The sequence below is a fragment of the Suncus etruscus genome, chromosome 3 (assembly GCF_024139225.1).
Source record: "Suncus etruscus isolate mSunEtr1 chromosome 3, mSunEtr1.pri.cur, whole genome shotgun sequence".
NCBI lineage: Eukaryota > Metazoa > Chordata > Mammalia > Eulipotyphla > Soricidae > Suncus > Suncus etruscus.
The window spans coordinates 153,885,835-153,903,163 of record NC_064850.1 but is presented as its reverse complement, the minus strand read 5'-3'; the positions used below and the strand labels follow the sequence as shown (position 1 = coordinate 153,903,163).

The following is a 17,329-nucleotide window of genomic DNA, read 5'->3' as shown; positions in this document are numbered from 1 at the left end:
TAATTACAATAGTAGCAGCAACAGTAATAATAGTAGCAATAATATAAAAGTTTGGTCACTGTTGCTGTTGGTGCTGAACCAAATTCCTCCCTGGGAAATTCCTAATACCGCTCTGGCACCAATTTGCAACAGTATTGATATGACACCCTGACATGAAGAAACGGCAACAACTTGATCTCAGAGAGGGTTGCCCCATCTCGGTCTGATGCAATCAGGAGACATCCTTTGCTCTATGCAAAAACCAAAATTGCTAACTACAGAAGACTGACCTTGACAAACATGGACTGGGTAGAATCTATCGTGGGACCATTGAGAAAGATCTCAGCTGAGGCTTCGACCTAGGATTTGTGCAAAAACCAAGATCTTTAATTCCAGAGGTCTGACTTTGACAGCTGCAACTGAGCAGAACTTCTGGAGCCATACTGAAAGATTCTATTCTAGGCTCTGTTCTAGAATCCGAGCAAAAACCAAGACCACTATTTACAGAAGACTGATTACAACACCAAGGTTGGAACAGAACTCCTAGAACCGTAAAAACAAAACAAAACAAAACAGAAAGCTCTCTCCTTAGTCTTAATCCTATGTCTTACGCAAAATAACAAGATGTCTAGCTACAGAGGCGTGATGTCATCATCCACAACTGACCGGAAAGTTCCCTGGTGCCATAAAAAGAACTTGCGGTGTGTAAATGAGCATGTGTGGAGTGTATATTTGTTCCCATGGCAGTATACTTCAAGGGCGGAGAAATCCTGTATCTCTTAGGTCAAGGGAATTCTTGTTCTAATTTCCCCAATATTTACTGTGCCTTTTCAAGAAGAAAAGAAGAAGAAGAAGAAGAAGAAGAAGAAGAAGAAGAAGAAGAAGAAGAAGAAGAAGAAGAAGAAGAAGAAGAAGAAGAAAAGAAGAAGAAGAAGAAGAAGAAAAGAAGAAGAAGAAGAAGAAGAAAGAAGAAGAAGAAGAAAAGAAGAAGAAGAAGAAGAAAGAAGAAGAAGAAGAAGAAGAAAAGAAGAAGAAGAAGAAGAAGAAGAAGAAGAAGAAGAAGAAGAAGAAGAAGAAGAAGAAGAAGAAGAAGAAGAAGAAGAAGAAGAAGAAACACAAACCTTTTTAAGTAGTTGCTGGTTTGGGTTTTTTTTTTTTACTGGTTTTTTATTTTATTTTAGTTTTATTTTATTTTTATCTTTTTGTGTATCTCCAACAAAATCACATTACTGGAATCATCTTGTTCAGCCTCACACTTTGAGGGGGAAAATTGGATGGTACCAAGATCAGACAGTTGAATGAACATTTAGTGGAAATAAAAAATGATTAGACTTTCACACCAAACCCATAGTCAATGGCAATAGAATCAATACCCAATTTACAACAAGCTGTACAAGTGGGAAACAGTAATACTAGCATTATGGGAGGGTAAAGGAGGGAGATAATGGGATGCATACTGAGAACAGGGGTGGAGGGAAGACAACACTAGTGGTGGGAATGCCCTTCATTCATTGTCACTATATGCCTTAAATATTTTTGTGAAATAATTGTAATTCACTTTGACCACAATAAAAATTAAAAAAAAAGTTTGAAGACTATACTTTCAGGGATCATTTCTATAATATGTGACTAGAGAAGTTTCTCTGATCATGTAGAGCACCTGAAGCCATGAGGAGGAACCAGAGCCTTCTCTCCTGAGTGTGAAGCCTGCTCTAAGTGTTGCTTCTGTGACTGCCTTTTGCCATTGATGATCGTTCTTCCCTTCCTTTGGAAGGGGTAGAGGGAGAGGATGCAGTCTGAGTGGTTAGGATTAAAAAAAAAAAAGTTTGGTCAAAGGAAAATGTCAGGCAGGGTGCAAAAGAATATTTCTATGCTACATATTTATCTAAGTAATAATTAATCCATAAAGTCAAGTCAATAGATCTGGTTTTCTGATTAAATTGATAATATTACTTAGCAACTGAATTTCTTTTTTTTTAGAATCTAGGTTCTAGAGAGTAAATTTTCAAAATAAACCACTAAGGACTAGAGACATGTAAATGAGATTATATGGGGGTAAAAAGCAAGTATAGGGAAAATAGTTTAGTTATTTCTAAGATCCCATTCCAAAGTATGTTGGACAGAGACAGAAAATTGTGATCTTCAGAAAATACCAGAAATTCATGTTAACCACAGTTCCTCTTGGAGTCAACGTTCATTCAAATCTTGACAAGTAATAAAATTGATAAATTTGACTTGTAATTTTTTTACCCATTTTTATATGATGAAATTTTAACTAGAAACAGATATTCATAAAATTTGAAAATAAATATATTAGTTTTCATTTATTGTAAGAGACAGCATCTACTAGTGATTAAGACTATTAATTTTGGTGATGGAGTGATAGTACAGGATGTAAAGCATGTGTCTTGCATGTGGTTGACCCAGGTTTGATCTTAGTATCCCATATGGTTCCCCAGAATCAGGAGCAAATGAGCAACCCCTGAGCACCTCTGAATGTGGCCCCAAAACTGAAAAAAAAAAAAACACCAAAAAACAAAAACCTATTTGCTTTGGAATCAAACAGACCTCTGTATGAGCCTAAGTTAAGTTTTTGCTCTACAAAATTCTCCAGCACCTAACTTAAACAGCTGAGAGGTGATCCCAAGTACTACTAGATAAGTAGTAATTAAACAAGGGGATTCACACATAGATACATTTAATAATCTTTAGCTGTTATATAAAACATGCAATCTATTATTATGTTAGAAATGAAATAGGAAAGCTGAACTTATTTATGCTAATAGGTAAAAGCTAATACATTATTCTAAGATTCATTGGGTATTTTTAAACACTTTAAAGAAAAAGATTATTCTCCTATTAAAATCATTATAAATAATAGTTTCAAAATAACATCCTCAGAGATATATGTTCATATGAATAAGTACTTCACTTTATGTAATTTTCATGTCCTAATGAAATTCAGATCAGAAATAATATATAATGAAAAAGTATTTTTATGAATAAGTTATTCCTGCTGTAGAGAAACTTGCAAATGTGTGGAATGTATTTGAGAAGCCTGTACTATTCTCAATTTTTTCATTGACATCTAGTTAATGTAACAGAGAGTTTATGCTTCATGATGAGCAAAGAACATCATTGTGTTTTGCAATTTTTTTTGCTTTTTTATGTTCATTTACCTTGTTACTTCTTTTTAATTACTGTTTGCCAGACTAGATTTCAAACAACAAGGTATCATTCCACTTGGCTCTTACACACTTTTTATCCTTTAAAAAAGGGTACTTTAAATTTTAATATTACTGTATAGTATCCTGCACTAAAAATTAAAAAATTCCATCATCAGTAAAGATAAATTCCACAATTTTGAAATTAAAAACTTTTATTTCCTAGATAGCAAGTAATTAAAGTGGTGCTTTACTTCCCAGAGACTGAGATCCCAAAGACCAATGTCTTCTTCTAGTAGATAAAATGAAATACATTGTGTTAGACTTGCTTTCCTGCTCAGAATAAAAAAGCAAAAGATGAATAAAACATACACATACAAATGGCATGTTTGAGAAGGTAAGGGACATGGAGAAGCTTATGAAAGAGAAATGCTAAATCTGGAGAAGTCCTCTTATATATGAGCTAATAATTTTTATCTCTTTGAATGATTTGTATGGTTCTTGGCACAAGTTGATATTATTGGCTCAAGGATCCTTAAACATATGCTTCTTTTTTCCTTAAATTTACTTGCCAAAAACTGTCTATGAAGCTAACAAATCTGTTTTAAAACAGACTGGGAATTGAAAGCCAAATAGTATTTGTTTCACCAAACTCAACTTCTTCCTTTTAAATGTGCCTTGCTCTAGGAACAAGGTTAAATTAGAACTAGATGAACTTTTATTAAAAGTGTGACACAATGTGGGAAATGCTATTTGAACTGAACTGAGGTGAGTCTTCCCAAATAAGAGAAGGGTCGCTCTGCCTCACTCTATGGTCATTTTTTTTCTAGTCAAGGGGCCCTACCACAACACATAAAAATATCACTCCATTACCAAGGTCACAGTGAGAAATATCACAGAACCCCAACACACTTAGTGAATGAAGATGGCAGTTCTGAAGACCCAACCACCCACCTCCCACACATATACACATACATATATATACATATACATATATATACATATATATATATATATATATATATATATATATATAGCCTCCTGATAAGGAGTTCAGAGAGGAAATTTTGAGGAGTGGTGAGTGCAGTTAGAGAAATAACTACACTAACAACTATTATGACAATATTAATGAGTGAGAGAAGTAGAATGCCTGTATCAAATACAGCCAGGGGTGGGGAAGAGGGTGGGGGGCATTGGTGGTGGGAATGTTGCACTGGTGATGGGTGGTATTCTTTTTATGAATGAACACAACTACAAACATGTTTGTAATCATGGTGCTTAAATAAAGATATTATTTAAAGCAACAACAACGGGCTGGAGCGGTGTTGCAAGTGGTAGGGCATTTGCCTTGCACGTGCTGACCTAGGACAGGCTGCGGTTCGGTCTCCCAGCATTCCACATGGTCCCCCAAGCCAGGAGAGATTTCTGAGCACATAGTCAGTAGTAAGCTCTGAGCACCACTGGGTGTGGCCCAGGAACCAAAACAAGAACAACAACAACAACGAACTCAAAGAAACCATGAATGGACAGCCAGTAAGACTCAAGAGGCTATAATAGTAGAAATGAAAAAACTTTAAACAGAAATATTAGGACTAAAAAAACTTGATAGGCAAAATGAAAAGCTCACTAGTAGGCCTCACCAACAGAGTAAACAGGTGCTGAGGACAGAATCAGCCCTGAGTTGCAAGATGAACTGTATAACACCTCCATTAAATACAAGTTGGAAAGAACCTTCAAATACATGAACAAAAAGAAGATGGAAAAAATCCTCAAAATGAGTAAACAGATGACAATGTATATTTGAGATAAATTCCACAGGACAACATAAGAATCATCGGGGTACCAGAGGGCCAGGGAAAAAACCACTATGAATAAGCAACAGTCAAAGACATCATCACTGAGAAGTTTTTAAAGCTGAAGAATGCTTTCACAAACTTTTGGACACCTGAAAAGTTAAAAGAAATCCAAATAAAAGCACCTCAAGGCACATCCTAATCACAGTGATGAAAACCATAGAGATAGAATACTGAAACCAGCATTATCAAAAAGAAAAATTACATACAAAGAAGCAAACTTAATATTTACAGCAGATTTATCAGAAACATCCCTCCAGGCCTGAATGCAGCAGTGGAATATAGTGAAAAGTATCATTGAAATTAAAGCCTCACTAATAATACTTCACCCATCCATATTTACATTCAGATTTAAAGGAAAGATACACAGCTTCTCATATAAACAAGAGCTCAGAAAGAAACTTTACAGACTCAAAACCAACCTTAAAAGAAGTACAGAAGGCTCTACTTTAAAGTGAGAGAGCACCTGCAAACACATCAAACTTCTACAAAAATGATGGCACAAAAATCCCATAATAATTATTTCTCAACATTAGTGGACTAAATGCACAAGTTAAGAGTTCCATAATGGGAAACTATGCCTGCCCAGTGGGACCCGACTGAAAAATTGTAAGTGCTGCCTGTGTGTGTGTGTGTGTCTACTTTCCTGTCGCGTGAAACTCTTGGGAGTGGGTCAAAAAGAGGCTCTAGAAAACTCGCTCTCCCAGAGGCACATTCTAGGCTGGGAACGCCAAGGAACTGCTCCATAATGTGAAAACCGGCTATAATCAGTACTTTGCAGAAGCCAGGTTCCCTGTTTGTAAAGTCAGGCTGGGAAAATCTGCAAAACTATGCTTGCCCAGTGGGGCCCAACTGTGAAAAATTGTGAGTGCTGCCTGTGTGTGTGTGTCTACTGTCCTGTCATGTGAACCTCTTGGGAGTGGGTCAAAAAGAGGCTCCAGAAGAGTGCTTAGCTCCGCTTCACTACCCAGCTGTGCGCTCTTTCTAAGGAAAGAACACCATTGCAACAAAAAGAAAAAAATCACACTAAGAACTGTGCTGGATCACTGAAGGTCAGCATTTCTCTCCAGACAGTCTTCTCTGCTGCGTGCTCTGGCCTAAGATTTGATCCTGTGTGAGGCTTCATCCATGGAGGATACCCCTCCCTTGGAGGCAAGTCGACCCTGGAGGCAAAGCCAGAGGAGTGTGGCTGCCTACATCATTTAGCCAATGAATTCCACCAGAACACATAGAAAAACCCACAATACAAGTGTGACAATGGGGAAACAACGCAGGCCAGCATCAAACATAGAGAATGAAGATGACAATTCTGTTGACCAGATAATGACTAACCAACTAATCAACCTCTCAGATAAGGACTTTAGACAAGCAATATGGAAGATGATCAAAGAACTCAAAGAAACCATGGATCGAGTTGAACAGAACACTAATAAGAACCAAGAAAATATGAAGACAGAAATCACAAAACTCCAAACTGAAATAACATGTCAACTAACAGGCTTGAAAAAGTCAGTAAATGAAGTGAATGACAAAATGGATAAGCTCTTGGATGGGGTATCAGAAGCTGAGAATAGATTTGGTGCTGTGGAAGATGAGATAAATAACAATTCCATACAGCGGGAGAGATTGGGAAAAAATTTAAAGCAAATGAACAGACAGTGGAAAAATTAGTCATAGAATGGGAACAGATGAAAATAGAAGTCTATGATATGCTCAACAGAAACAACTTAAGAATCATTTGAGTCCCAGAGACCCAGGAAGAAAATTTCCAGGAAGAATCAAGGGTCAAGAACATCATTAAAGAGAAACTTCCAGAGCTAAAGAATATATGTGATCAAATCCTGCATGCTTGAAGAGTACCAACCAAAAGAGTCCCCACAAAAATAGCCCAAGACACATCCTAGTCACAATGACAAATCCCACAGATAGAGACAGAATTCTGAAAATAGCAAGATCAAAAAGGGAAATTACATTCAAGGGAGCATCCTTGAGATTTACAGCAGACCTGTCGCCAGAAACACTCAAGGCCAGAAAGCAGTGGTGGGATATTGTGACAAGACTGAATGAAATGAATGCTTCACCTAGAATACTGTACCCAGCAAAACTCACTTTCCAGTTTGACAGAGGAATACATGGTTTCACAGATAAAAAACAGCTCAGAAACTTTACAGACTCAAAACCAGTCTTAAGAGAAAAACTGAAAGACCTAATTTAAGACAAGACTAACCAAAAGACACACCAAATTTTGATATGAAGATGGCATTAAATCTCAGGACAATTCTTTCTCTCAATGTCAATGGACTAGATGCACCAGTTAAGAGACACAGAGTGGCTAAATGGATCAAAAAACTCAATCCAACCTTCTGCTGCCTACAAGAAACGCACCTGAATAGTCAGAACAAACATAGACTCAAAATAAAAGGCTGGAGAAAAATTATCCAAGCAAACAACACCCACAAAAAAGCTGGAGTGGCCATACTAATATCAGACAATGCAAACTTTATACTCAGGAAGGTTGTAAGGGACAAAGTTGACATTTTATATTAATGAAGGGGTATGTAGAGCAGGAAGAAATCACTCTCCTAAAGATATATGCACCAAATGAGGGGCCAGCAAAATATTTAAAACAATTGTTGACAAATCTGAAAAATAATATCAATAACAACACAATAATTGTGGGGGACCTCAACACAGCTTTGTCAACACTGGACTGGTCAACCAGACTGAAACCCAACAAGAATATACTAGACTTGAGGAGAGAAATGGAAGAAAGAGGCCTAGTGGATATATATAGGATACTCCATTCCCAGAAACCTGGATACACATTCTTCTCCAATGTACATGGGACATTCTCCAGGATAAACTACATGCTGGCACATAAAACATACCTCCATAATATCAAGAGAATAGAAATTTTGCAGACTACCTTTGCTGACCACAAGGCTCTGAAATTATTTGTGAATTACAAAGGGACACAGAAGAAAAACTTTAACACCTGGAAGTTAAACAGCCTCATACTGTATAACCAGTGGGTCCGAAATAAAATCAAGGAGGAAATCAAAAGGTTCCTGGAAATAAATGTCAATAAAAAAATTATCAGAACTTATAGGACACAGAAAAGGAGTACTGAGAGGAAAATTTATAGCTTTGCAAGCACACATCAGGAAGGAAGAAGGAGCTTACCTGAGTAGCTTAATGACACAGCTAATAGAACTCGAAAGTGCTCAACAGAAGGACCCAAAATAAGGAGACAGAAGGAAATAACAAAGCTGAGAGCAGAAATCAACGAAGTGGAAACCCAAAAAACAATCAAAAGATCAAAGAAAGCAGAAGTTGGTCCTTTGAAAAAATAAACAAGATTGATAGACCACTGAAAAAACTAACAAAGAAAGAGAGAGAAACTTCATAATTCATATTAGGAAAGTAAAAAGAGAGATCACTACTGATATGGCAGAGATTCAAAGGGTAATCAGAAACTACTTTGGGAAACTCTATGCCACTAAAATTGAGAACCTGGAAGAAATGGATAAATTCCTGGACTCTTATATAATCTTCCACAGTTGAAGGAAGAAGATGTAGCATATCTAAACACCCCCATCACCATTGATGAAATTAAAATGTTAATCAAATGTCTGACCAAAAACAAAATCCCAGGCCCAGTTGGATTCACTAATAAATTCTCTCAAACTTTTCAAGAGGAACTACTACCAATCCTGGCAAGACTCTTTCATAAAATTCAAGAAACGAAAACACTTCCAAATAGCTTTTATGAAACCAACATCATCTTGATACCTAAACCAGACAAGGATGCTACAAAGAAAGAAAATTACAGACCAATATTGCTGATGAATGCAGATGCAAAGATCCTCAACAAAATCCTGGCAAATAGGATTCAATGCCTCATTAAGAAGATTATCCACTATGATCAAGTAGGTTTCATCTCAGGAATCCAAGCATGGTTTAACATCCATAAATCTATAAACATCATACACAACATCAAAAACAAGAAAAATAAAAATCACATGATAATATCAATAGATGCAGAGAAAGCATTTGATAAGGTACAACACCCATTCTTGATCAAAACTCTCAGCAAGGTGGGAATGGAAGGAACCTTTCTCAATATAGTTAAGGCCATTTACCACAAGGCAGTGGCAAATATTATCCTCAATGGAGAAAAACTAAAAGCCTTTCCTCTAAATTCTGGCACAAGACAAGGCTGTCCTCTCTCACCACTCCTATTCAACATAGCACTGGCAGTACTTGCTATAGCAATTAGGCAAGAAAAATATATCAAGGGAATCCAGATAGGAAAGGAAGAAGTCAAGCTCTCACTGTTTGCAGATGACATGATACTCTACTTAGAAAACCCTAAAGACTCTACCAAAAAGCTTCTAGAAACAATAGACTCAGATATCAAGGTGGCAGGCTACAAAATTAACACACAATAATCAATGGCCTATCTTTACACCATTAGTAATAAGGAAGAAATGGACATTAAAAAAAAAAACAACCCCATTCACAATAGTGCCACACAAACTCAAAAATCTTGGAATCAACTTGACTAAAAATGTGAAGGACCTATACAAATAAAACTATAAAATTCTGCTCCAAGAAATAAGAGAGGACACGCGGAAATGGAAACACATACCCTGCTCATGGATTGGCAGGATTAACATCATCAAAATGGCAATACTCTCCAAGGCATTATTACAGATTTAATACGATCCCTCTAAAGATACCCATGAAATTCTTCAAAGAAGTGGATCAGGCAATTTTGAAATTCGTTTGGAACAATAAACACCCTAGAATAGCTAAAGCAGTCATTGGGAAAAAGAATATGGGAGGAATTACTTTCCCCAACTTTAAACTTTACTACAAAGCAATAGTTATCAAAACAGCATGGTTTTGGAATAAGGACAGGCCCTCAGATCAGTGGAATAGGTTGAGTATTCAAAAATGTTCCCCAGACATACAATCACCTAATTTTTGATAAAGGAGCAAGAAATCCTAAATGGAGCAAAGAAAGCCTCTTCAACAAGTGGTGTTGGCACAACTGGCTAGCCACTTGCAAAAAATTGAACTTAGACCCTCAGCTAACATCGTGTATGAAGGTAAAATCCAAATGGATTAAAGACCTTGATATCAGACCGAAACCATTAGATATATAGAACAACACATAGGCAAAACACTCCAGGACATTGAGACTACAGGCATATTTAAGGAGGAAATTGCACTCTCCAAGCAAGTGAAAGCAGAGATTAACTGATGGGAATATATTAAACTGAGAAGATTCTGCATCTCAAAGGAAATAGCGCCCAGGATATAAGAGCCACCCACTGAGTGGGAGAAACTATTCACCCAATACCCATCAGTTAAGGGGCTAATCTTCAAAATATACAAGGCACTGACAGAAATTTTCAAGAAAAAAGCATCTAATCCCATCAATAAATGGAGAGAAGAAATGAACAGACATTTTGACAAAGAAAAAATACAAATGGCCAAAAGACATAAAAAAATGCTCCACATCACTAATCATCAGGGAGATGCAAATCAAAACAACTATGAGGTACCACCTCACACCACAGAGAATGGCACACATCACAATGAATGAGAATAAACAGTGTTGGCGGGGATGTGGAGAGAAAGGAACTATTATCCACTGCTGGCGGGAATGCTGTCTAGTTCAACCTTTATGGAAAGCGATATGGTCATTCCTCCAGAAACTGAAAATCGAGCTCCCATATAATCCAGCTATCTCACTCCTAGGAATATACCCTAGGAACACAAAAATACAATACAAAAACCCCTTCTGTACACCTATATTCATTGCAGCACTATTTACCATAGCAAGACTCTGGAAACAACCAAGATGCCCTTCAACAGACGAATGGCTAAAGAAACTGTGGTACATATACACAATGGAATATTATGCAGCTGTCAGGAGAGATGAAGTCTTGAAATTTTCCTATACATGGATATACACGAAATCTATTATGCTGAGTGAAATAAGTCAGAGAGAGAGAGAGAAAGAGAGAGAGAGAGAAATCCAGAATGGTCTCACTCATCCATGGTTTTAAAAAAATAAAAGGCATTCTTGCAATAATAATTTTCAGACACAAACAGAAAAGAGCTGAAAGTTACAGCTCACCTCAGGAAGCTCACCACAAAGAATGATGAGTTTAGTTTGAGAAATAATTACATTTTGAACTGTCTTAATAATGAGAATGTATGAGGAAAATGGAAAGCCTGTCTAGAGTACAGGCGGGGGTCAGGTGGGGAGGAGGGAGATTTGGGACAGTGGTGATGGGAATGTTGCAGAGGTGATGTGTGGTGTTCTTTACATTACTGAAACCCAAACACAATCAAGTATGTAATCAAGGTGTTTAAATAAAATATAAAAAAAGAGTTCCATAGTGGCAAAATGGACCAGAAAATGGAATCCAATACTTGCTGTCTTCAAAACACACATTTGAATAATCAGAGCAAACATAACTCAAATCCAAACGTTGAAAGGCAGTTAATTCTTCAAGTAAAAAACTAACTTAAATACGCTGGGATGGCCATAGTCTGAGACAGCATAGTCTTCAATTCAGGTTTAAAAAGGTTATGGAAAAGAGAGGGTCATTTCTTAATAATCAAAGTACATGTACACCAGGAAGAAATCACACTCCTAAACATGTATGCACCCAATGTGAGGTCAGCAAAATATATAAATTCTTCAAAATAGAATACATACTGGGCCATAAATATACCTCTATAAAATTAAAAGAATAAAATTTATATCAACTATCTTCTCAGTCCAGGGTAGGAAAGTGTTCATTTTTATTTTAGGGAAGATTAAAGCATGTCCGTGGTGCTCAGGGCACACTCCTGGTGGTGTTTAGAAGTGAACTGGTATATCAGCTTGCAAGGCAAGTGCCTTATTTTTTGTACCATGGAAAGTGATGTGGTTGCAGGTGCATTGATGGTGTTAAAAGGGACAGAACTAGGGGCGGGAGTTGTCATTCGAAGCGGTAAGGCATTTGTCTTTCTGGCGCTAGTCTAGGACAGACCACGGTTTGATCCCCTGTCATTCCATATGGTCCCCTAAGCCAGGAGTGATTTCTGAGTGTATAGCTAGAAGTAACCCCTGACTGTCACTGGGTGTCCCCCCCCCCCAAAAAAAAACAACCCCAAAAAGGACAGAACTAAATATCCAAGCCAAAGGCAACAATAAAATAAAGAGACCCAAACATAATTAAAACTTCAAATGGGCCTGTTATATTTGCAGACTTGGGTTTAGGAGAATATGAAATGCACTCGAGGAACATTGGTGGAAGGAGGTTGGTACTGGTGGTGAGATTGATCCTGATTTATTGTATGTCTGAAATCCAACTATGAAGGACTTTGTAAATCACAATGATTTCAGGGGCCAGAGCTAGAGCACAGCGGTAAGGCATTGGCCTTGCATATGGCTGATCTAGGACGGAACTTGGTTTGATCCCCTGCATCCCATAGGGTCCCCCGAGCCAAGAGCTTTTTCTGAGCACATATTTAGGTGTAACCTCTGAGCGTCATAGGATGTGGCCCAAAAAGTAAAAGAAAAATCATAATGATTTTAATAAAGTTAAAAAAATACTATGGACAATAGATGCCAACTATTTTAGATCCTACAATATATCAGTAAAATATAGTTTGATAAAAATTAGAGTGTTAGAAAAAGTGAATAAAGGGGGCCGGAGAGATAGCATGGAGGTAAGGCGTTTGCCTTTCATGCAGGAGGTCATTGGTTCGAATCCCGGCGCCCCATATGGTCCCCCGTGGCTGCCAGGAGCAATTTCTGAGCCTGGAGCCAGGAATAACCCCTGAGCACTGCCGGGTGTGACCCAAAAACCAAAAAAAAAAAAAAAGAAAAAGTGAATAAAGCATTTGGCTTATGGTCAACCTGGGTTCAATACCCTGTATTCCATCCATATAACCCCTAAGCCCACCAGGTGTGATTATTGAGTCAAAGCCAGAAATAAACTCTGAGCACCAATAGATGTGGCCCCAAATATCCGAACCCACAAATAAAAAGAAAAAAAATGTTTTAGCAAGAACTTATAATGTGTCTCTATTTACATAGGTAACTTACTATGAATGCTGTAAAAAGGTGTTTGATGGGAAATATTTTAGCATTCTTCCAGTGAACTTTGTACTGGAAGAAAAGATCAAAATGAATATAAATGTATACTGGATAAAATAAAGATAAAATATGAAAATCAAAATATCTTTTTATTAATAGTATAAAAGTGCACAGTGTTTTATTTCTTTAAAGAGAAGAATATGATTTAATATGTCAAATATAATGAGATTATTGATTTTATCTTATATTGTCAGGTGATAAGCTAATACTAAAAATAAAACTATTCAGATCAATCGTTTTCTTATTTACTTGTAGTTGTATTATTTATGTGAACTTCAGTCTGTAGTTTCTTTGAAAAAATCTTTTAAAGCCACTTTCTCTATTTTGTGAGGGGTAATTAAGATCAAAATAGATAATATAAGCCATAAATTCATTGAGTTAGGTATGTGATATAAACAATAAGTCATGGCAGCACTTCATTGTTTTTCTCTGGGAAAAGACCTTTCCTCCCTTAGTTTCATATGACACCAAGCCAGTAACATCCCAGACATTTAATACATCTACAATAATTTGTTTCATGCTTTAAGATGAATAAGTTAATATAAAAATTTCAATGTAGTCTTCTAGTCCTTATAGTTTTTCAGTGCACCTAGAATGCATTAACTGTAAAAGGTAAATGAAATCACACATAGTTTTTCTCATACATCAAGACTAGAAGTCAGTGCAATCACATCTCAAATTAAGAGAAAGTATATAGATACACTGTGAACTTTACTGCCTAAATCATAGATCATCAGAGAAAAGAAATTACTGTAAAGCATTTTGCACTGCAACTCCATAGGACAAAAACCAAAGTTTTTGAGGACCTCTTTTTCTCTCTCTCCAGAGTACTATGGGAGAAGGTAATGATTATATATTAATTTCTACCTCATTCTCTCCTTAAAACAGACTTCTTGGGTATGCCATTACACTTCTTTAAACTCAGTGTTGTCACTATTAAAACAAAAGATATGGACTTGAGAGATATTACAGGAATTAAGGCATTTGTCTTGCATGTGGCTGACCCCAGTTTGATCCTGCACCAAATCAGATCTCCTGAGTTCCACCAGGAGTGATCCTTGAGCCCAGAGCCAGATGTAAGCCTTGAGCACTGCTATTTATGGTCCAACTACCCCTTCCACAAAAGAGTACAAAAAAATAAAACAAAGACTTTATAATAAGCAAACACAGAAACTCTTTCTAATAACAAATGATTGGAACTGAGTTATGCATTTCTAAAATTCATATGTTGAAGTTCTAACTCCTGCTAACTTAAAAATGTAAGGGTTTAAAGTTAGGGTCTTTAAACAGGTAATTTAGTTAAAATGAGGTAATTTAGTTGAAATGAAGCTGTATATGTTGAAACTATCTAGCACCACTGATATTTCTACCATTTCTATTTATTTTATTTAATATAATTTTTATTTTGATCATAGTGGCTTACATATTGTTGACAATAATATTTTAGGTAAATATTTACATAAAATCAGGGGGGCTTCCCATCACCAAATTGTTCTCCCTAAACCTCCGTTTTTGTCCTATCTCCCATATCCTCTTCCCTCACCCCCAAGGCTTCTAGAATATGTTGTCCCCTATGTACCTATCCTACTCCATAGTAATCTTGCACCTGTTTGGTCTTGGTGCCTCCCTTTTTCCCCCCTCTAATTGGGAGGCAGGACTAGCTAGTTCAAGTTGCGTGGTTTTGTTTGAAGAAGAGAAAAGTAATAAACTGGGGTAAAAGTCTAATACTCAGAAAGTGAGCGGAATCCTTCTAGAGGCTCTCATCATTGATTTGAGAGATGAAGGAGAAAAAGAAGATGAAACACTCCACCAGTACAAAAAGAAGTGTCAAATATCCAGTGAGGACTCCAACAATAACGATAAGCACCACAAAACAAAAACAAAACAAAAACAAAAACAAAAACAGAAAACAAAAGAAAAAGCACGCCATGGTCTTGAGATAAGAAACATGGCATAGCACATAAAGAAAGAAAAGAAAAGAAGAGAAAAAATAGGTTTAACTGGGGACAACAGCTTCAATAACCACACCCAAACAGAGAAATCGACCAAAAATAGATAGGTAAATAATAATAATAATAATAATAATAAATGAAGAAAATAAATAATATATAAAAAATAGACAATGTTTTGTGCTGTTTGCTTTTTTGTTTTTCCCTCCTGCCCTGGCACAGTAAATATTGGGGTCATTCGAAAAGGAATTCACTTGGCCTAAGAGATATGGGGTTTCTCCGTCCTTGGAGTATATTGTCATGGGATTAACTATAGACTCTGTTCAGGATCATTTACTCTCCCGGTGGTACTTTTGTGGTGTTTGGAAGACTTCTGTCCTGGGTGATACAATCAGACCTCTGTGTCTAGAGATCTCAGTATCTGCACAGATCCAGGGGTGGGACTTATGATGAAGTCAGTCTTTGTGGTTCTAGAAGTTCTGTTTCCTCAGTGTCATTTTAATCCATCTTCTGTGGTTGGTGGTCTTGGTCTTTGCACTGTACCTAGGATGGCACCTAGGATAGCGTCTTTCTTTGTGCTTCCAGAAGCCACATTCCATTACAATTGTCTCTGATAGACCTTTGGAACTGGGGATCATGGTTATTGTGCAGGTCGTAGTTCAAACCCTAGACTAGGGTTTTTTTATTGGTCCCAAGATGTATACAGTCTGGTCATGGTTCTAGCAGCCAGTCATCTGTAAATCGCGATCTTGGCTTTTGGACCTACCAAAGGGTGACAAGTCTTCTGATTTTGTCTTATTGTTAGCTGGTAAGGTAGGATAACCTGCTCTTAGGCCAAGTTGTTCCCATTTTCCTCATTGTCAGGATATTGTATTAGAGCTGGCACTTGTTGGTGTTCTAGTAGTATTAAGGCTGTCCCGGTACCATTTCTATTTCTAAGAGAGATTAGGGTGTGAACACATATGAGAAGTAAGGCCTTGTGAAGATGAAGTAAGGCCTTGTGAAAACAGAAGAATTTGACTATCAATGAACCAAAGAAAAGTCTCAGGAGAAACCAACTGTATTGTCATCCTGCATCTAGAATTATGAGAGAATAGATTTCTATTGTTTAAATCATTTGATTTGAGGTGAATCATCTAGTAAAGTTTTAACAAATAAGTAAATTCTTCCATTTTAGCTTTCTTGACAAAATCTATATGTAACATTATAAATTTAAGTGTACAGCATGATTCAATTTATGTATATATTGAGGAAAATTATTAGTATAATGAGTTTGGTTAACACATCTATTTTCTCACACAGTTAAAATTGTATATGTGTGTGTGCAGAGCTTTATTTTTATTAGTTGTTACAATTGAGTTCAAGGCCTTTCTAGGTGATCATGAGTTGCTCAGGGACTCATGATGTGCTGGAGATAGAACATGAGGCCTCATATATGTAAGGTATGTGCTGTTATTTTGGCCACACCTCTGGCTTCTGAATGTTGAGCATTTTTTAAGACCTTCTCTCTTAACAATTTATTATTAACATTATTAACAAGCATTATTAACAACATTTTAATTACAAAAACTAGACAGATTTGGGGCCAGAGCAATAGCATAGCAGTAGAGCCTTGCATGTGGCCAATACAGGACAGACCCCGATTTAATTTCTGGCATTCCATATGGTTCCCCGAGTCTGCCAGGAGCAATATTTGACTGCAGAACCAGGAGTAACCCCTGAGCATTGCCAGGTGTGACCCAAAAACCAAAAATAAAAAGTTAGACAGATTAGACAAGTTGCATTTAGGAAAAGACAAAAGAATTCTGGGTATTGCAAGTTATGGCCCAAGGAGGTTTATTGGTGAAATATTTGTGGAGTGTCCAAAGCTATGTGGGAAGATGATATGATCATTTTGGTGGTGATACCTAGGTTTTGTCTGATGAAAGTTTCTTTATTTAGTCACAAAAGATTTTCTCCAAGAAATAGGCAACCTTATTTGAATTTATAAAAACCTTATTAGTTAGGCATCTTCATTCCATTTATATTCAAGTAACTATTTTCAAATAAAACATCTGGTGTCCAGATAGGATGGCAGTAAATCACATTTATATTCGAGTAACTGAAAGAATGTGAAATACCAAATAGCTTGTTTGATCAAGGAGAATGGACCAAGATAGTTAATTGAACTCTCTCCTTGTCTTTCTGATAGCCAAAGGCTGTTTTGTGAAGTTCACA

General features: G+C 36.8%; 1 protein-coding gene and 1 non-coding gene across 2 annotated transcripts in view; both read left to right on the top strand.

Moving 5' to 3' along the window:
• KCTD1 (potassium channel tetramerization domain containing 1) overlaps positions 1-17,329 on the top strand; it is an 802,770-nt gene that overhangs the window by 729,900 nt on the left and 55,541 nt on the right. The window lies entirely within an intron of this gene.
• Positions 1,571-1,784, top strand: LOC126005456 (small nucleolar RNA U3). Its single transcript, XR_007494534.1, has one exon. It is a non-coding gene; the product is annotated as a small nucleolar RNA U3 (small nucleolar RNA).